The following is a 21,383-nucleotide window of genomic DNA, read 5'->3' as shown; positions in this document are numbered from 1 at the left end:
AAAGTGGCTGCACAAATAAATATTTTTGAGTGAATGAGTAAACAAATAAATGTAAACATGCACAAATGAATGAATAGTCTGTCGTTTCTTTCTAGCCATGAATTCCAAATGGTCAAGATCTACTCTAGGCCAGGAGCCTGAAAGTATTTGTATCTTGCATCCTAGGATTCTGGGCATTCAAGAGGAAATCTACCCATTGGAGATGGAGCTGCAAAGGGCAGACTAAGATCCAGAGCTCAGAATTGCCCCAGTCTTCCAGCTGCAACTGCTAGTTCTTCTAAGACTAAGGCAAAATGGTGAAAGAGGTGGGAGCTTGAGCCTGAGGTCAGAAAAAGGCCCTGATTTACAGCAAGAGAGGAGGCAAATTGACACAAGGAGCTTCTCTGGACGAATCAGAGACCAGAGACAATTTAGTGAATGAATAAGGCACCACTGTGGCCACCCATAGAGTTCGTGGGTGCTGGGGATCCTGGGAATAATTTTATCTTTTAGAGCATGAGGACAATCCAGCAGAAATTTCTGGAGGAGGAAGAGGGAAGGGAAGTGGGATAGCCAAGACCGCTCCCCTTGTACTCGGTCTATAGGATCATGGGGACCAGGCTATGTGGCCCAGTTGCAGGACCAGAATGATTGAGATGCATCCTCCTCTGAATGCTATTGGAGAAGGATCCCACTTCATACCCTGTTCAGCAAGTTCAGGGGCCCAACATCTCACCAAAAAAAGTAATATTTTTGCATAAGCCTTCACTTTTGAGAAGCTCATTCTGTTCAATCTAACATTTATATATTCATCACATTTTCAAGGCATGCACATTGGATATTTTGACAAGTGTGTCAAACCACTCACCAAAGATGTTGTGCCAAGGTATGCTGTCCTTTTCTCATGCCTTACACTGAATATCTGTGTTTTCTTTCATGTCGGGGTAATTAAACTTTCCAGAGATTTGTCTATTTTATTCATCACTTCAAAGTTCTGGTTCTTGATTTGATTAATCAGCTCCACCAACTTTTTGTTTTGTGATTAATGCTTGCTCTCATCTCTATTAATTGCTTCCTTTCACTTTACTTTTATTTTGCTGTTCATTTTCTACTTATTTTGAATTCTTAATTCAATTATTCCAATAAGCATATTTATTTTAATAATAACAGCTTTCAAATATGGATTTTGCTAAGAATAACTTTAGTCCCACTCTCTCATATGTATTTTTAGACAGTGAGTTTCATTGTCTTAAATGTCTAAGTAGTCCACTCTTTCAGTATTGATTTCCACCTTGATAAAAGGTTACTTTTTACATTATTTAATTTCCAAGTAGCTATCATTTATCTTAATTTAGGCATACTCTTGCTGTTAATGAGATCAGGAAATATAGTTTATAAACTCATAACTTGGAGAATTTGTTACGGACTTCTCTACAACCTGGTACACAGCATTGCAACAGTCAGGGTAGGTCAGGTTATGCTGCAGTAACAAACAACCCAAAAAACTCAGTGGCTCCAATAACAAAGATTGGTCCCTGCTCATGCTACATGTTTCTAAGCAGTCAGCTGGGAGTTATTCTCTTTAGAGTCACTCAGGGACTCAAGCCAATGGAAGCTCCATCTTGACATGTGCTTCCATGATCACAGAGGTGGAAGAAAGAGAGCCTGACTCTTAAAGCCACTCCTGTGCACATTTCATTGACCAAAAAAATTCAAATGCCTGTGCTTAAGAGCATGGATGTCTTGTTCTGTAAAAGGAGAAGCACTGAATATTCCTGAATATTCTACCATATGCATTTAACAGATGTCTATAAAAAGCTATGGAGATACCTCCTGCTTATACCAGGGACTGTCTGGCAGATATTGTTAGTTGGTGACCTGCCTTCCATTCCATTTCCAACCCTCTTTTTCCTATCTACTTTCCAGCCAGAAGTGGCTGGGACCCAAATATAAGTAGAAGGGGCGAGTGGTGGGGGTCTCAAAAAAGCATTTTGCTTTAGCTTTTCTGTCATTGATGCTGCCCTGTCTCCCTCCTCCTCCTTCCTACCTTGATTGCTAATGTGAAAAGGCCAAAAGAATCCCAGTAATATTTGCTTTGACATTGTTGAGCATCTGAACTAGGGCCAAAGGTGCCTCCCTCCAGATTTCTTATATGAAGAGAAAAAATAAAATTACCTAGGTGCAGTGGCTCATGCCTGTGATCCCAGCACTTTGGGAGGCTGAGGCAGGTGGATCACTTGAGGCCAGGAGTTCAAGACCAGCCTGGGCAGCATAGCAAGGCATTATCTCTAAATTTTTTTGTTTTTAGTTAGCCAGGCACAGTGGTGGAGGCCTGTAGTCCCAGCTGCTCTTCTTGGGGTGGCTGACGAGGGAAGAATTACTTGGGCCCAGGAGTTTGAGGCTGCAATGAGCCAATATTGCGCCTCTGCACTCCAGCCTGGGTGACAGAGCAAGAACCTGTCTCCAAACAAACAAACAAAAGACTCATATTTGTATAAGCCATTGTGGTTGAGTTTCTTGTTACTTTCATCTGAATGCATTTCTGAGTGATAAAAGAATTCAGCATGTAAACAAGACAGACCGTTACCACCCTCAGTGACTAATAATCCTTTGGAAGTATTCTGTGGGCAACTGGAAAGCGTGCTAAATATGCATTTCTAAATACAGCCATACCTCGGAGATATCACGGGCTCAGTTCTAGACAACCACAATAAAGCAAATATTGCAACAAAACAAGTAACATGCTTTTTTTTTTTTTTAATTTCCCAGGGCGTATAAAACTTATATTTGGCTGAACACAGTGGTTCACTCCTATAATCCCAACACTTTGGAAGGCCAAGGCAGGAGGATTGCTTGAGGCCAGGAGATCGAGACCAGCCTGGGCAACATACAAAAACCATCTCTACCAAAAAAAAAAAAAAAAAAGAAAGAAAAAAAAATTTAATTAGCTAACCATAGTCGCACACACCTGTAGTCCCACCTACTCAGAAGGCTGAGATGGGGGGTTCACTTGAGCCCAGAAGGTCGAAGCTGCAGTGAGCTGTGATTGTGACACTGCACTCCAGCCCCGGCAACAGAATGAGACTGTCTCAAACAGGCAAACAAACAACAACAACAAAGTTGTATTTATATTGTACTGTAGTCTATTAAGTGTGATAGCATTATGTCTTTTAAAAATGTACATACCTGAATTTAAGAAAACTTTATTGCAAAAAACACGATTACAACCATCTGAGCCTTCAGCAAGTTGTAATCTTTTTGCTGGTCAAGGGTCTTGCCTTGATGCAGATGGCTGCTAACTGATTAGGGTGGTAGTTGCGGAACATTGGGGTGGCCGTGGCAAGTTCTTAAGATAAAACAACAATAAAGTTTGCCACATCAATCGACTCTACCTTTCAGGAAAGATTTCTCTGTAGCATGTGATGTTGTTTGATAGCATGTTACCCACAGTAGAACTTTTTTCAAAATTGGAGTTAATTTTATCAAACTCTGCTACTGCTTTATCAACTGAGTTTACAAAATATTTTAAATCCTTTGTTGTTGGCCAGGCTTGGTGGCTCACACCTGCAATCGCAGTACTTTGGGAGGCTGAGGCAGGTCGATTGCTTGAGCCCAGGAGTTCAAAACCAGCCTGGCCCACATGGTGAAAACCCATCTCCATAATAAAGACACCCCACCCCCCGACACAAAAAAATTAGCCAGTTGTGGTGGCATGCATCTGTAGTCCTAGCTACTCAGGAGGCTGAGGTGGGAGGATTGCTTGAACCGGGAGGTTAAGGCTGCAGTAAGCCAAGATTGTGCCACTGCACTCCAGCCTGGGCGACAGAGTGGGACCCTGTTTTAAAAAAATAAAAATAGGCCGGGCGCGGTGGCTCAAGCCTGTAATCCCAGCACTTTGGGAGGCCGAGACGGGCGGATCACGAGGTCAGGAGATCGAGACCATCCTGGCTAACACAGTGAAACCCCGTCTCTACTAAAAATACAAAAACTTAGCCGGGCGAGGTGGCGGGCGCCTGTAGTCCCAGCTACTCGGGAGGCTGAGGCAGGAGAATGGCGTAAACCCGGGAGGCGGAGCTTGCAGTGAGCTGAGATCCGGCCACTGCACTCCAGCCTGGGTGACAGAGCGAGACTCCGTCTCAAAAAAAAAAAAAAATAAATAAAATAAAAAAAAATAAAAAATAAAAAAAAATAAAAATAAAAATCCTTTGTTGTCATTTCAACAATGTTCACAGCATCTTTACCAGGAGTAGGTTCCATCTTAAGAAACCACTTTCTTTGCTAATCCATAAGAAGCAACTCCTCATCCATTCAAGTTTGATCATGAGATTGCAGCGATTCAGTCACATCTTCAGCCTCCACTTCTAATTTTAGTTTTCTTGCTATTTCTACCACATCTGGCACAATCACAGCGTTCTTCCTCCACTGAAGTCTTGAACTATTTACAGTCATCCTTGCGGACTAGAAACAACTTCTTCCAGATTTCTGTTAATGTTGATATTTTGACCTCCATGAATCAAGAATATTCTTAATGGCCTCTAGAATGGTGAATGCTTTCCACAAGGTTTTCAAGGTACTTTACCCAGATTAATCAGAGGATTCACTATCTACAGAAGCTATAGTCTTACAAAATGAATTCCCTAAATAGTAAGACTTGAAAGTCAACATTACTCCTTAATCCACGGCTGCAGAATGGATGTTATGTTAGCAGGCATGAAAATGACATTAATTTACTTGTTCATCTCTATCAGAGTTCTTGGGTGACTAGGTGTACTGTCTATAAGCAAGAATATTTTGAAAACAATCTTTTTTTTCTGAGCAATAAGTCTCAACAGTCGGCTCAAAATATTCAGTAAACCATGCTATAAACACATGTGCTGTCATTCAGGCTTTGATGTTCCATTTATGGAGCACAGGCATGGTAGATTTCGCATGATTCTTAGGGCCTTAGGAGTTTGGGAATGGTAAATGGCTTCATCTTGAAGTCATCAACTGCTTTAGCCACTAACAAGAGAGTCAGCCTGTCCTTCAAAGCTTTGAAGCCAGGCTTTGACTACTTCTCTCTACCTCTGCAAGTCTTAGATAGACAGCATCTTCCTCCAGTAAAAGGCTGTTTCATCTACAATGGTAATTTGTGGTTCAGTGTAGCCACCTTCCCTAAATGATCTTAGCTAGACCTTCTGGATAACTTGCTGTAGCTTCTCCATCAGCACTTGCTGCTTCACTTTGCACTTCTATGTTATGGAAATGGCTTCCTTCCTTGCACCTTGCGACCCCTGCTAGTTTCAAACTTTTTTCTGTATCTTCCTCACCTCTTTCAGCCTTTATGAAATTGAAGAGAGTTAGGGCCTTGCTCTGGATTAGGTTTTGGCTTAAGGGAATATTGTGGGTGGTGTGATCTTCTATCCAGTCCTTTCTCCATATCAGCAATAAGGCCATTTCTCTTTCTTATCATTTGTGTGCTCACTGGAGTTGCACTTTTAATTTCCTTCAAGAACTTTTCCCTTGCATCCTGAAGTTGGCTGATTGTTTGGTGCAAGAGGCCTAGCTTTCAGCCTGTCTATCTCAGCTTTCTACAGGCCTTCCTCACTAGGTTTACTCATTTCTCGTTTTGTTGTTGTTGTTTGTTTTGTTTTTTAAAAAATTATTTTTAGAGACAGGGTCTCACTATCGCCCAGGCTGGAGTGCAGTGATACAGTCATAGCTAACTGCAGCCTAAAACTCCCGGGCTCAAGCGATCCTCTCACCTCAGCCTCCCACATAGCTGGAACTACAGGTGTGTGCCAGCGTGCCTGGCTCATTTCTAGTTTTTGATCTAAAGTGAGAGACATGAGATTCTTCCTTTCACTTGAACATTTGGAGGCCATCGTATGGTTATCAATTGACCTAATTTCAATATTGTTGTGTCTCGGGGAATAGGAAGGTCTGAGAAGAGGGAGACAGACCAAGGAACAGTGGGTGGAAGAATTAAAGCATACACAGCATTTACCAATTAAGTTCACCATCTTATATGGGTGCAGTTGGTGGCACCCCACCCCTCAAAATTACAATGGTAACATCAAAGATCACCGACAACAGATCACAAGAACAGATATAGTAATAATGAAACTGTTTGAAATATTGTGCAAATTGCCAAAGTGTGACACAGAGACATACACGCTGTTGGAAAAACGGTGTCGATAGAGTTCCTCGATGCAGGGTCGCCACAAACCTTCAACTGGTAAAAAACACAGTATCTGCCAAAAGCAATAAAGTAAAATGCCATAAAACAAGGTGCGTCTATATGCAAAAGAGTTTATATGGTTTCCAGATTATCATTATCTATTAAAAACATACTATGAGAGAAAACAAGATTAGCAAAATGTCGACAACTGTTGAGCTGAGTGATGGGTAAATAGGGATCCATTATATTTTCTATTTTATATATGAAAATTTTTATAATAAAATATATATTTTCTTTATAAAAATTCAACTTTTTCCAATAAAACATCAGTTATAATAGGCTTAACAACCATACTAATTTAGCCAACTCTAACTTTCACTGATTTATTGACTTAACACTGTACCTTTTTAAAATAACAGCTTTATCGAGATATAATTCCCATACCATATAATGCACCCATTTAAAGTATACACTGCAATCATTTTTACTATATTCAAAGTTGTGCAACTGCGTTGTAGAATCTACAATAAATTCTACAATCTACTGTTGAATATTTTATCACTCCAACAAGAATCCCTGTACCTATTAGAAGTACTTCCTATTTCAACCCATTCATCTCTCCTTCCTCCTCTCCCATCCCACAGCCCTGGACCACCACTCATCTATTTTTCTCTCTCTATGGATCTGCTTATTCTGGATATTTCATATAAATGAAATCATACATCATGTGGTCTTTTGTGACTAACTTCTTTCAGTTAGTAGGTTTTCAAGGTTCATCCATTTGTAGCATATGTCAGTACTTCCATTTCTTTTTATTCCTGAAAATGATTCCATTGTATGACTATAGCACTTCTTTTTTTCAACTTTTAAGTTCTGGGGTACATGTGCAGAATGTGCAGGTTTGTTATATAGGTAAACGTATGCCATGGTGGTTGCCTGCACAGATCAACCTATCCCCTAGGTATTAAGCCCAGCATCCATTAGCTATTCTTCCTGATGCTCTCCCTCCCCATCCCCAGACAGGCCACAGTGTGTGTTGTTCCCTCTGATGTGTCCATGTGTTCTCATCATTCAGCTCCCACTTATAAGTAAGAACATGCAGTGTTTAGTTTTCTGTTCCTGTGTTAGTTTGTTGAGGATAACAGCTTCCAGCTCTTATTCATGTCCCTGCAAAAGACATGATTTCATTCCTTTTTATGGCTGCATAGTATTCCATGGTGTATATATACCACATTTTCTTTATCTAGTCTATCATTGATGGACATTTGGGTTGATTCATTGTCTCTGCTATTGTGAACAGTATAGCACATTTCTTAATTCATTCATTGGTAAGTGAACATTTGGATTGTTTCTTTTATGTACATATTTATTTTGGCTATTATGAATAGTGCTGCCATCTGTGCACAAGTTTTTGTTTGAACACATGTTTCCAGTTCTCTTGGGTGTATCTAGGAGTGTAATTGCTGGGTTGTTTCATAACTCTATGTTTAACTTTTTGAGGAACTGCCAGGCTGTTTTCCAAAGCATCATTTTACATTTCCACCAACAGCGTATGAGGGTTCTAATTTCTCCATATCCTCTCCAACTCTTGTTATTATCTGCCTTTTTAACTATTTTCATTCTAATGGGTGTGAAATGGTATCTCATTGTGCATTTAATTTGCATTTCCCTAATGGCTAATAATGTTGACATCTTTTCATCTGCTTTATTGGCCATGTGTATATCTTCTTTGGGGAACTGCCTATTCAGACTATTTATCCATTTTTAACTTGGGTTATTTGTCTTTGCAAAATTGGATTGTAAGAGTTGTTTATATAAGAGATAAAAATAGAACTACCATTCAATCCAGCAATCCTACTACTGGTTGTCAACCCAAAGAAAAAGAAATCTTCGTATAAAAAAGACACCTGCACTCGTATGTTTATTGCAGCACTATCCACAATAACAAAGTCATGGAATCAACCTAAGTGTCCATCAATCAATGATAGGATGAAGACAATGTAGTATATATATATACACCATGGAATACTACACAGCCATGAAAAAGAATAAAATCATGCCTTTTGCAGCAACATGGATGGAACCGGAGGCCATTATCCTAAGTGAAATAACTCAAATACCACATGTTCTCACTTATAAGTGGGAGAGACATTGGGTACACATGGACATACAGAGTGTAAGAACAGACACTGAAGATTCCAAAAGCAGTGGTAAGGGATGAAAAATTACCTATTTGCTACAATGTACAGTATTGAGGTGATGATTACACCAAAAGCCCAGACTTTACCACTGTGCAATATATCCACGTAACAAAGCTTCACTGTACCCCCAAATGTATAAAAATAGTTTTTTATATATGCCTATATATAAAGAGTTTTTCATATACAAGTTCTTTATTAGACATGTGACTTGCAAAAACTATGACTATCCCATTTTTGGGATTGCCTTTGCACTTTTTGATGATATCCTTTGAAGCACAAAAGTTGTTAATTTTGATGATTCTCTGATTTATCTGCTTTTTCTTCTGTTGTTTGTGCTTTCAGTGTCATATCTAAGAAACCATTGTCTACATCAAAGTCAAAACACATCTGTTTTCTTCTAAGACATTAATAGTCTTAGCACTTACATTTAGGTATTTAATCCATTCACATTTAATGTACTTATGGATATAGCTGAAACCATTTTCTGAATATCATGTCTTCCCTTTGTTAAATTACTTGTCTTGATTTTTAGAATTTTTATGGAGAGGCACTTCAAGTAAATTTCTTATATATGGATGGTATTTTTTATGAATTCTTGATTGTCTAAATATATTTTTTTATCCTTATGCAAAAACAAAAGTTTGGGAGGGTATGGAATTCTGGGGTCATAGTCCATTTTCTTCAGAACTCTGTAAACCCTTTCCCATCGCCTTCTAACATTTCATGTTGCAGAACAATTCAATGCCAGTCTATTTTTTTTTCCTTTTTTAATAGTTACATTTATACTTATCTGATTTTAATATTTTCTTTTTATATTAGAATTTATTAAAATTCATAACATATGCCCAAGTGCAGTTCTTTTTTCAATTAATCTTGAACATAATCAGGGAGCCCTTTTGACATAAGGATTTAAGTATTCAGATTAAGAACATTTTCTTCTTCGATTATTTCTTCTCCTCCATTACTTCATTGTGTATTTCTATAACTCCTTTTACACAAATATTGAATCATTTGACCTAGTCTCATATTTGTCTTTTATGACTTTTATGTCTTTTTTTACTAAGTTCTAGAAGAATTTCTTGATAAAGCCTTTCATTCATTTGATTATATGGTTCAATTTTTTTCCAATAATACTTTGTGTCTCCAAAAATTCTTTTGCATCTCAGATAATACCATGGTCTCTTGCTTTTGCTTATATCATTGCCTTATCCTTTCAAATCTCACTGCAGTCACTTGACTTTACAACATGTTACTTGTTTTCACAGTAGTTCCCTTCTTTTATTCTGATGGAGATTTTTCTCAGAAATAAGGTCAGGATAGTTCAATGCCAGTAGCTGAGAGTGTGCTTCATTAACAATTCTTCATGTTGATGAATTCTGAGACCAAAGAGAAGGGAATTCTGTGTTGTTTGATCTTTGGATTGTTTATCTAACTGACCTTAGTTGCAGAAAATTGAGATAAACATACTCCTCACTTTATGACATATTATTATCTTCAGTCTGTGAAAAGCCTCCTCCTCTTATTTCACTTATAGATGTATTTCGTTTTTCCCCTGCCAAGTGTTTTCATAACTTCTTCTTGACTGACTGCCTGGAAGGTCCTAATCCTAGCAGGACCCCCATTCTCTGCCTTTACAGCTTGAGTGCAGGTCTAGCCATCACTGTGGAATCCCTACTCCCCCTAGAGCCTCCATCTACTATTGGAAGCTCAGGACTTGTCCTGTTGGTCATTCTGCACTACTGATCCTTACTGATTGGACAGATGCTGTGGGGTTTAGAGAGGTTGGAGGTGAGGGAATCATTTTACCACTTTCTTGGCAAGTATTCAAGTATCTTCTCAAGGGAATGGGTTTCAGTGGGCCATTCCCTCCCCCACAATGAGCTTGCTACTGATGCCTTTTGTGGTTTTAGGCATGGAAAGACTCCACTTCTATTTCTACTACTGGCTTAGAGCTTTTCCTTTTGTTTAAGCTAGGACACTTCAACGGGAGACTAAAAGAGAGGAAGAGTCAGGTGCATGGCTTGAAGTTATCATCTAGTCTGTAAAATCCTTTTTGCTAGCTTACTTCTTCACTATACCATCAGAGGGAAAGCCTAAATCATAAAAATAAAAATGATACTAAAATTCCCTCCCCCCTCGTTAAGAGAAAGGCTGCTGATGGCTAATATTCCTCTCTTAGTTTTCTGATAGACCTGAGCAAAGTAGAAAAATACAAATGCTTCTCTGTGAATAATGTGGGTCAGTGGGGTTATTCAATTTATATATTTCTCTTCATCTGACTGTAAGCTACATAAAGGCAAAGAACATGTCAGTTTTTGCTCCACACTATAACATACTGTAGCTGACGCCTAGTAGGTGTTCATGAAATATTTGCTGGATGAATGAGCAAATCACCTTCAGCAAAACCATGGGCAGCCAGGTGAAATCGACAATGAAATGTATGGCATCTGCTGGAACTGCAGTTCCATGTTTTGTCCACAGGAACAGGGCATGGAGTCTGGCTACAAACTGTTTCCTAGAAGCACTGGGACAAAGGGGTCAAGGAATCATGTCCTTTTCCCCCTGCCCTGGCAGGCTTTGGACAACAAACCTAGAACCTGAGCCCACTGGAAGCACACCTGCAGGAGACACAGGGGCCAAAGAAGTGTGTGAGGTGGCAATTGTGATCAATGCTGTAAATCAGGGTGCAGGAAACAAAAAGGCATTTGATAGTGCGGTTGGAGCGGGGGGAATTGACCTGGTTTTTGAGTCAGGGAAAGTTTTCTTGGGACTTGGGATTCAGATCCAATAGGTGACAAAGGGAGGGAAAAGCCTTTCTACTCTTTCCTTCTGGCGTTATTCTCTTCTCTCTCCTCTTTCTACTTTTCCCTCCCTCTTCCTAGAATTCAGGAGGGTGACACAATTAGTTCCAAATGGAGTTGGGTATTGACCCAATAATATGATAAATTGAATAAAATAATCGGCTTTTTTTTTTTTTTCCTCTCACATGCCCAGACAGAGGTAGTCCAGACCTGGGAGACTGCACTCACCTCCCCAACATGTGGCTTCCATTTCTGGGTCCTGGGCAGCTGCTCCAGGCATTGCCATTTCCCCCCAACAGCACGAATGGGGAAAGAGAGGGAGAGAAAGGCGCCCAGCTTCTTTTTAAAGATGTGATCTGGGAGTTGGACATATTAAGTCCTCTCACATCTTCCTGGCCAGAATGTAGTTACATGACCATACCTATCTACAGCAAGGCTGGGAAATGTGGCCTCTAGCAGGGTAGAAAAGAAGGGATTATGGAGGAAAACCAGCAGTGTCTTCTGCAGTGGACAAGATCTTCAGCAAAACGTGTGTATATATATAATATATACATATACACACACATATATGTTATATATAATCATATATAAAACATTTATTTATATATAAATTATATATTTTACATATAACTAGTTTAGTTATATATATTTATGTTTTTATATGTTATATTTTATATGTACATATATATAATTAAACCAAAGAAACAAATTTATCTCTCAATGCCTCTGATATGGTTTGGCTGTGTCCCCACCCAAATCTTACCTTGAATTGTAATAATCTCCACGTGTGAAGGGTGGGGTCAGATGGAGATAACTGAATCATGGGAGTGGTTTCCCCCATACTGTTCTTGTGATAGTAAATAAGTCTCATGAGATTTGATGGTTTTATAAATGGGAATTCCCCTGCACACGCTCTCTTGCCCGCCACCATGTAAGACATGCCTTTGCTCCTCCTTCACCTTCCACCATGATTGTGAGGCCTCCCCAGCCATGTGGAATTGTGAGTCCATTAAAACTCTTTTCTTTATAAATTACCCAGTCTCCGGTATGTCTTTATTAGCAGTGTGAGAACAGACTCATACAGCCTCTTAACACTTGCCTAAATGTCTGCAGAACTTCCTATTTCTCAGGCTACAGCAGGAAAGCTGATGCCCTATCCAGCCCCAAAGCATAGTGAATGCTCTCCCCAAGTTTTCTCAAACCCCTGCCATTTTGAACCACTTTTGCCATTCCTACCACAGTTTCATCCACGTCCCACGCAAAATCACATCACAGCCCTTATACCAAAGGTGCACACATCCCTCCTGTCAGGCCCACACACCTCCTGCAGATTCTCCTCACTCATTCATTACCTCTTCCCTTGTGTAACAGAAAAAAAATGTATTCCAGAATTAAATATTGCAATAATCAGAGTACCTTAAACCAGAGGTTCTCAACCCCCTCTGAACATCAGAACCACTTGGGGAACCATAAAAATATACTACTATCCAGACCTCATCTTAGAGTAGTCATATCAGAATCTCTAGGTAAGTGTTCTAGACTTCAGCAATTTTTAAAAACTCCTCAGGGATCCTAATGTGCAAGAGGGAAGATATCCAGTGCATTAACATTCAGAAATAATACTACATTTCCACAAAGGGCAGAAAAGGTTTGTTCCTTTCTACTGCCTAAGAAGAGGGTGCCTTGCCTGGCCTGGCTTGTATGGAGCTGGTTCATCTCATAAACCTAACATCACTCTTATGCTGATCCTTGCTAGGGAAGGGAGGCAGGAGGTATCTCTTCTTCAACAGGTCAACAAGACAGAAGAGGATGTCGATTTTTCCCAAAGCCATCTGGCAAGTCAACAAGCTCCTAACTCACACTCCAAAACTCTAGCCACATGACGTTTTCTACATAGCCTAAGGCTAGGTCTCCGAGTCCCACAGCCCTTCCTCATCCACTCACCTTGGATGAAGATTAGGGAAATAATAACCACGAATTCAACTAATACCAAGCACCAAATATTTTTCTACACACTTTACACATATGAGGCTGAGGCACAAAGATGTGAAACAATTTGCCCAAGGTCACACAGTTGAGAAGTGGTGATGCTGGGATTTGAACCCAGGCAGTCTGGCTCCAGAATCCACAGTCTTTATCACTATACCCTTCCTGCTGCAGGAAGAAGGTGGCTATTTCCACTGCTGTGACCATGTCAGAAAGAAGCCAGTATTGGATTCAGACTAAACCAAAATTTGTTGAGCATCTACATGTGCTGGGAAACTTCCAATCAATCTACCTCTCAAGAAGGTTCTTTTTTTGTTTGTTTGTTTTTTGAGATGGCAGTTTTGCTCTTGTTGCCCAGGCTGGAGTACAATGGCATGATCTCGGGTCACTCACTACAACCCCCACCTCCCGGGTTCAAGCGATTCTCCTGCCTCAGCCTCCCGAGTAGCTGGGACTACAGGCATGTGCCACCACGCCTGGCTAATTTTGTATTTTTAGCAGAGATGGGGTTTCACCATGTTGGCCAGGCTGGTCTTGAACTCCTGACCTCAGGTGATCCAACTGCCTCGGCCTCCTAAAGTGCTGGGATCACAGGCATGAGCCACGGCACCCGGCTGGCATCTCAAGAAGGTTCTGAAGCAACAGATGCTCAAGTCATCCCAGCCTCTTATCCACCTATCCCCAGGTAATTCTACACATCAGCCTCTCTAGAACATCTCTGCCCTTGCCTACTTTCTGAGAATCCTTGGGGCTGGGAAGGCTGCCTTCTTTCTCCTCTTCTGTGTCCAAGATGGCTCAGCAAAGACTGGTCACCCAACTCTGACCACAGTGACTTCTGCCCTAACTGGATCGGGAGGCCAAGCAAACTCCTGAAACATGGCCTGAGCTACTGCCCAGAAACAGGCTCTCCACCTTCAGCCTACAGGAAGGGTCTGGCTGCTCCATCAGCCCCAACACACAGGCTCAAGAGAAGGCATTCAGGGAACACGAGAGTGGCTGTTAAGTAGAAAGGACCATGCATGTTACCCTTTTGTTATTCCCTTTCCGCACTGTCACTCTGACAAGCTCGGCCTGACATGGGGCATTAATTTTTCATGCCACCCTGCTGCAGACACACAGATTTGTTTGGAGTGATGATAAATGAAATGCAAATGTGGCTGGAAGCCCCGTGCTGAGATGCTGAAGCTACAGGTCACATCATGCTCCCACCTCATCCCCTGTCCCTGCGACACCTTCAGCCGCTGCTTTACATCTGCTCCCGTGGCTCCGCGAAGCAAAAGGTGGCTTCCTGGCAAAGCGAATACAATATTCTCAGCTGGAAGCAGGAAAGTTGATGAAGAAAAATTCACTCCCCCAATACGGCTTCTGATCTCCTGTTTATCTTCATTTGAACCATCCTGGGTAGATGTGTTTTCATTGCCAGCCACTTTCATTCTTTTTCTGGAAGCAGGCAGGGCATACATTATAAAATAAATAAATGATTAAGAAACATCTAATTATTGTGATTAGTTTCTTACTTGAAGGTACTTCCAAGCTGCTTCTTATTAAAGTCATTCATCAAGGAGCCACCGTGCCCTTTCCAGAGGCGCCACTCCCGGGACGAGTGCAGGACTTGCTGCCTCACGTAATGTGCACGCTGCTTAATAAACATGGAGAATATTGATGGCTGCAAATTCCTCCCTCAGCCTAAATTCAAGCATGATGGATTGATGTTTCCTAAACATGGCGAATATTTCTCCAGCCATTCATCAGCCCTACCACAAATACAGGTGTCAGCCCGAGCAGACGTCAGACTCTAACTGCCTCCTCCAGAGCATACGTAGAGAGAAAAGCCCGCATTTCCCACACAGGGACATCAATTTTTCATGCACTGCAGTCCCTTGACTTATTAGATATTTATAACAATGTCATTATTTACCAAACAAGCTACCAGGCTGCGTCTGAGGTCCCTGGTGCAAGAGTCCTGAGTGTACAGAGACCTCCCTTCAGCTCCCCTGTTCCTCCAGGGAAACCTTTTTAGTAGAGAGGGTTGGGTCTAGCAGGCAGGTTCCTTCTAAGGATTTTTCAAGGCTTTGGCACAGGCGGCTTCCAGGCCAGAGGTGCGGCACCCTGCTGGAGGCTAAAGTGCCATGAAGCTAAGGGGGTCCTTGAGCCAGGAACTCTACCAGGGACCTACCTCTATCACTCAGGGTTGTCACACTGACCTCACCACTCCTCTGATCCACTCTCCAAGTCATTCTCCTCTCTGGATTCCACATTCAAGAGCCCTGATGCTTGCAGGGAATGGCAGATTAGAAGCCTCTGACAACCTCATTCACTCCACAAAGATCTACTGAGTGTTGGCAGGTGCAGGGCACTGCCTCGGGGACTGGGGGTGACACAATGGGGCAGAGCCAGTAGACTATGTCCCCATCACTCACTCTCTATGTCTTCTGGGCCAAAGCCTGTCCTCCACCCCCAGCACTGGCTAGAAATGCCAGATGGTTTGCTTTCCTTGCAACTTGGTCATGAGCAGGTGATCTGAGAGAAGATTTTCAGGGAACAGAGTTGGTTCTGGGGAATATTTTCCTTTCTGGACCTAGGTAGAGAAAGGTCCCATCTTCTTCAGCTGGATGTTGTCATGTTAACAGAATCATGGCAGCCACTGAAGGCCAAATGTGAGAACAAAAGGCCAACATGCTGAGAACAGCAGCAGGAAGGATAAGAGCCTGGGTCCTCGGTGACACTGCTGAGGGATGGAGCCAGCCCCTGCACCTGCCCTGCCTCTGGCCTCCTCATTAAGTGAGGCCTTTAAAATGTCTTTCTCTCACCATTAGAATCCCACAGTCATATAAATTGCTGCAGGCAAGGTCCACTGATGGATGCTAAAATTAGCAGGTCAATGTTTGGGGAGAAACAGGATATTTGTGTGGTCTAAAAATAGTATCTCTGTCAAGATATATATTAATGATGGGAAAAACAGTACCTTTACAGTGGGAAACCCACCTGAACCAAGTGATCAAGGTTAATATTATCAGTAATAAGACATATTGATGCCTTGCTGCCTCCTTTGAAGCACGGAGAAGGGCACATTGCTTTCATGATATTCTCCCCCCAAAATGCAAAACTTCAATCTAATCGTGAGAAAACATGAGACAAACCCCAAATTGAGGGACATCCTATATAAGTGGCTAGTGCTCTTCAAAAGTGTCAAGGTTGGCCAGGTACAACAGTGGCTCATGCCTATAATCCCAGAACTTTGGGAGGCCGAGGTGAACAGATTGCTTGAGCCCAGGAATTCAAGATCAGCCTGGGCAACATGTGGAGACCCCATCTCTACCAAAAAAAAAAAAAAAAAATTAGCTGGGTATGGTGGTGCACACCTATGGACCCAGCTAATTAAGGAGGCTGAATTTGAGCCTGGGAGGTCAAGACTGCAGTAAGCTATGACTGCACTACTGTACTCCAACCTGGGCAACAGAGCTAGACCCTGTCTCTAAATAAATAAATAAATAGTCAAGGTCATGAAAAACGGAGCTGTCACAGATTGCGGAAACTGAGGAGACAGGCTAATTAAATGCAATGTGGAATCTGGGATCAACTTCTAGAACAACAAAAAAAATTAGTGGAAAAACTAGTGAAATCCAGATAAAATCTGTAGTTAATAGTATTGTACCAATGTTAATTTCTGACTTTGATAATTTTACTACAGTTGTATGAGCTGTTGACATTAGGGGAAGTTGGCTGAAAGGTATATAGGAATTATCTCAACTATCTTTGCAACTCCTTCTATAAGTCTAAAATTATTTTTAAGTTGTAAAAAAACAACCCAAGGAGGCTCTCCTCAATTCTGTTACCAAAAAGCAGACATTGCATCACTTCCTGAATTTGCTGTAGTAAAAGTCACTCAGGGATTACAAAGAAAATGACTATATCGATCTAGAAGAATTCCCCATCTAGTAATTGCATTATAAAATGCAACTGTATATGTTTATTATTAAGTTTTCCTATTTAATATAGTGTAGGGTATTGAAGGAATAAGTGGAAAAAAATAAAAGCTTTGAAATAAAACAGGCCTAGGTTAATATTCAAACCTACCAGTTATTTCCTGTGTGACTTTTAGACAGATTACTTACTCTGTTTGGGACTCAGTATGCAAAAGTATAAAATTAAAATAATAAAGCCTACATTGGTTGGAGATTCTGTTACTTATAGCTGAAAGTATCCAAAATGACCCAAATATCAGAGAAAAGGCAGGTAAACAATTTTTCTCTCATAGTAACTACATTCCAGTTGGGGGAAGACAGATGATAAACCAAAGAACTAATAAATACGAATTTCAGAGACTGAGAAATACTATCAAGATAAAAGAGGGTCCTGAGATAGAGAATGACTGTAGAGTGAAAGGGTAACCATGGTTATAGTGGTCCAAGGAGGCCTTTCTAAGGGTCCATTTGAGATGAGAAAGAATTTGCTCTGTGACCATCCAGGGGAAGAGCATTCCTGGAAGAGGAAAACAGCCAAGGCCCTGTGTTCAAGACACTAAAAGGTGGGTTCTGTGCCCAAAGTGGAAGAAAAGTGACATAAGATGGTGCTATAATCTGAATGTTGGTGTCTTGCTCAAATTCACACATCAAATTGTGTTAAGAGGTGAGCCCCTTATGGAGGTGTTAGGTCATGAGGGCAGAGCCCTCATGAGTGGGATAAGTGCCCTTACAGGGAAGGTTCGAGGGAGCTTGTTTGCCCCTTCCACCATATGAGGACACAGCTGGAAGGTGCCATCTATGAGGAACAGACCCTCCCCAGACACTGAATCTGCTGGCGGCTTGATCTTGGACTTCCCAGCCTCCAGAACCATGAGCAATACATTTTTATTGTTTACATATTACCCAGTCTAAGGTGTTTTGTTATGGGGGCAGGAACAGACTAAAGATGGAATTGAAGAAGTAGACAAATTTAAGAGGCAGATACAGAAGCCCAGTCTAGGTAGGGATCATGTGACTTGGACTTGGTGTTATCAGTGGAGAGAAAGAGAAGTGAAGCAGATTGAGAACATAATTGTGGAAGTAGGACTGGACAGGGCTTGTGAATGGATTCAATGTAAGGAGGGAGTTGAGGGGAAAAGCAGAGTCAAGGATAGATCCTTAGTTTCTGGACTGAGCAGCTGGACTGGATGTTGATGTCATTTACCAACATAGGAAGGCTGGGGTCTGGGAAGAGAGCAGAGAGTCATGTTTTGGTGTGTATTTCCACACTGTTTTAATACCAACTTACCTCCACGTTTCTGTTCCTTCTGGAAGCTGGTCCCACCCAGCTAACGTCAATTATTATTATTATTATTATTAATTTCTGGACAGGTGAACTAGAAGATAAACTCCACTTGAGAAAGGGATTTTTTTTTCCTGTCTGGTGTACTGATGTACCCCAAGCCCAGACCAGTGCTTGGCATAGCAGGTGATCCACAAATAATTGTTGAATGATTAAATGAATGCTCATTCTTGTTTAAGATGACCTGAAAGCAGCAGAGTCTTAGAACAACCACAGCCCAACTTTGAGTCCACTCAGTCCCTAGCTGCCAACCAGGAAATTCTCTCTGGAGGCAAATATCACCAGCCAGAGCCTACACATTTTTTCCTACACACTGCCTAGCATTAATCAAAAAGCACACCAAGAAGTAGAACAAAAGAAAAAAAAAAGACAATAGAAAGAAGTTCACATGTGACTAGATACTAGTGTTATCAGATCCAAGTTTTAAAATAACTAATATGTTTAAGAAAATAGACAATCAAATGAAGAATTTAACCAGAGACCTAGAGTCTCTGAAGAGCTAATGCAAATTCTAGAATTGAAAACACTGTAACCAAAATTAAGAATACAATTAGGTGGATTTAATAGCAGATTAGACTTAGCTAAGATGGACAGAACTGGCAAATAAAAACAGATGTCCAGTTAAATTAGAATTTTAGATTAACAACAAATAATTTTTCATATAAGTATACTCATTCAAAATTTTGGACATGCACTAAAAAATTATTCACAATTTATCTAAAATTCAACTTTAATGAGATGTCCTTTATTTAATCTGGCAAGACTAGACAGAGCTGAAAAGATTCATTCAGTAGAAACTATCCAGACTGAGGTATGGGGATCAAAAAGAATAGGAAATACAAAAAACAGTGAAAGGAATATTTGAGACATGGCGGAAGTCTAAGATTCATGAAATTGGAGTCTTAGGAGAGGGCAAAAAAAAAAAAAAAGGGTCAGAAGCAATATTTAAAGCAATAACACCTGAGAAGTTTCAAGTTTGATTTATGAAGTGAAGGATAAAAACAAAACAAAACACCATCCTAATAAAACTGATGGAAACCAATGAGAAGCATCTTGAAAGCAGTCAGAAACAACAACAACAACAACAACAACAAAACATATCTTCAAAGTAACAGCAATAAGACTGATAGCTGACTTATGAACATAAACAGTGAAAGGCAGAAGGCCATGGAGTGAAAATGAAAGAAAGTAATTTCCAACCTCGGATTCTGTTCCCAGTGAAAACACCCTTCGAGAAGACCAAATAAAGGCATTTCCAATCAAATAAAACGGAGAGAATGCATCGCTGACACAGGCTTAACAAGAAATAAGGGAGTTCTTCAGGCTGAAGGAGAATGGTCTCAGACAGAAGCAATCAAACACTGGACTGAAGGAGTGATGAGCAGTGGAAAGTAAATATGTCAGTAAATCTGAGTGAATATTGACTACTCAGCATTACTAATAAAGTTAGGGTAGATAAGCATAGAATTAGAATGCAAGACAAAAATAGCAAAAGGTGGAAATGGGTAAGTGGAATTGTGTCCTAAATAAAGGCCTTCAAGGGGTAAACAAATACAAATTTTTCCTAGAATCTTTTTTTTGGGGGGGCTGGCGGGGGCGGGGGACAGAGTCTCACTCTGTCACCTAGGCTGGAGTGCAGTAGCATGATCTCAGCTCACTGCAACCTCCACCTCCTGGGTTCAAGCGATTCTCTTGCCTCAGCCTCCCAAGTAGCTGGGATTACAGGTGCCCGCCACCACACCCGGCTAATTTTTGTATTTTTAATAGAGACAGGGTTTCACCATGTTGGTCAGGCTGGTCGTGAACTCCTGACCTCAGGTGATCCACCTGCCTCAGCCTCCCAAAGTGCTGGGATTATAGCAGTGAGCCACCGCGCCTGACCTTTTTCTTAGAATCTTATAAATCAAAAATGCATGTTGAAATTACAAGGATAACCACAAAAGAAGAGTAAAAAATCAACAAACTGAAGAGAAAAATTAGAATAAAAAAAAAATGCTTTGTTCTGTGGGTTAAGAAGAAAAATTTTAAAAATTTAAATAAAAATGCTTATCTCAAAGAAAAGCTAGTAAGAAGAATAAATATAAAATAAGCAGGACAAATATCCAAGAAACAGTTAACATAGGCACTCCAGTTAAGCCTTGTGATGATCATGTAGACACCTTTATCCACATTTTACAGGTGTGAAGAATTTGAGCTGTAGAGTTGAGTAATCCGCCCAAGATTGTCCAGCTAGCAAGTCGTGGTACCAGGATTCGAACCCCACAGCCTGCTCCTGGACCCTGAGCACGGTGACTTTCCAAGTGTCTCCCTGTTCTCCAGCCACCCAGCACTGCTTTTGGTCAGCCCTTTAGCACACTCTACCCAGACTCCTGCAACCAGCTCCAAACCAGCTCTCTCATGACACATCTTGTCATGGTGACCATGCGAAGGTGCAAACAGGATCTCTTCTCCCCTAAATTAAAATCTCTTCCTGGATTTTCATTTACTACAGGACAAACGGAGCAGTTCATAAGAGGTTCCTCTAGATGGGATCTCCTGCCCCCTTCATCCAACGCTTCCTGCTTTCCTGCCCTACATTCCAGGAAGACTGGACTCAGGGTTTCCAGAGAGTGCAAGCAGCTTCCCCCGCCCACAAAGTGTGAGTTATGGCCCACTGCCCCCTCCTCCGACCCCAGGAGGGTCGGCCCCTCCTCCTCATCCTATTGTTATCTTTATAAAGGGCTTCATTCAGCCAGTGCTTTCTCTGTGCCAGGCACCGGTGCTGAGGGCTTCATAGGCATCATTCCCATCTAACTCTCACCACTCTATGATGCAAGTACCAGTATCCTCCATCTTCTGGATAGACTCAGGCAGATTACCAATTCGGCTAGTATGTATTTACTAAGGAACTGCTATCAGCTTGGCACCCTCTTAGATGCTGAGACAAAGAGCAGTGTATAGAACAGGCAA

This window comes from Papio anubis, chromosome 18, assembly GCF_008728515.1.
Source record: "Papio anubis isolate 15944 chromosome 18, Panubis1.0, whole genome shotgun sequence".
NCBI lineage: Eukaryota > Metazoa > Chordata > Mammalia > Primates > Cercopithecidae > Papio > Papio anubis.
This window is presented reverse-complemented; position numbering follows the sequence as displayed.